Raw genomic sequence first — 1,274 nt, forward strand, 5'->3', positions numbered from 1 at the left:
CCGCGGCGATGTGTGAGGACCCCCCCCAAAGCGCCGAGGCGCGGGGCAGCCCCCTCCGCCCCGTCTGAGCCCCCACCACCGCACGGAGAGGTTCCCAGGGCTCGGAGCAGCCTCGGAGGGGACAGTGTCCCTACAGCCGCTCTGCACCTCACCCGAAGCATCCTCCTCCTCCTCCCGAGGAGCCCGCAGCACACCCCACCACCACATGCTGGAAAAACAAAAATTAAATCCAGTTTAGATCCCTTTTAAACTTCTTGAGATGCCAAAGCCGCCGGCGGCTGAGCTCCCCTCAAATCCCCCCTCCGCGGGGAAGGGGGACCCGGGCAGCGAGACCTTTTGGGTGCGAGGACGCGCCGAGCTGCGAGAACCCTCCCCGGCTCCCCCACCCACCCGGGGAAGGTACGGAGAATGGTAATGACAGTCTGCGCCGAGAGGAGACGCTTAAAAATAACTCCCTTTTTTCATCCCAACCTCCAACGCCGCCCCCGGCCCGGGGCAGGGGAGGGGATGGTGGGGAGCAGCTCCCCCCCCCAGCACCCGTTCCCCTCTCCCCATCTCACCTCCCACCCCGGCGGGAGGAGAAGCGAAGCCTACGGGGGAGCAGCATCGGTCCCGGCGCGCGGTGCCACCATCGCCTCGGCTGCTCGGGGTGCTCCGAGGCCCCACGCGGTGCCTCCTCCTTTTCCTATTTTTTCCTCAGTCCACTTCAAATTCCGCCCCCCTCCCCCTTGACTACACAGTAAAGGTGTCCAGAGAGAAGAAACGAGACAAAAAGCCACCCGACATCTTTCTGGGTCTCTCCCAGCTGAAGGAAACCCTGTCGCCATCCCAGCACCCACCAGCAGCTCCCAGCCTGAAGCTGCGAAGCGTCCCCCGGGCTCGGTCCCGAGGGGTAGGTCTCCTCACCGTGACCCCAGCGCGAGCGTGTTCCCAACATGGTGACAAAATCTGCCTCTCCAGCTCCAGCTTTGGCTGGGGACACCCGGTAATCAATAGTGATTAATTCTCACGGTCGCTTTCGCATAAACCCAGTAACGCTAATTATCACGGCGTGGGAAGGATTATCCCCCTTCCCAGCAGGAACCACCTTCTGGTCTTTGGCTGGGGGGGTCTCACTCCTGCTTTTAACGGGGCTTGTGATGTGTTTTCACCTTTGCTGCAGCACAGGAGGCCCCGGGGGGGACAATTTACCCTCTGCCCGTGGTGGCCCAAAGGTGATGACTCGTCAGCCTGAAACATCCCTCGTCTCTCCCTCCGCAGCAGCGGAGACCTCA

This window comes from Charadrius vociferus, unplaced genomic scaffold (assembly GCF_000708025.1).
Source record: "Charadrius vociferus isolate BGI_N301 unplaced genomic scaffold, ASM70802v2 scaffold877, whole genome shotgun sequence".
NCBI classification, from domain to species: domain Eukaryota; kingdom Metazoa; phylum Chordata; class Aves; order Charadriiformes; family Charadriidae; genus Charadrius; species Charadrius vociferus.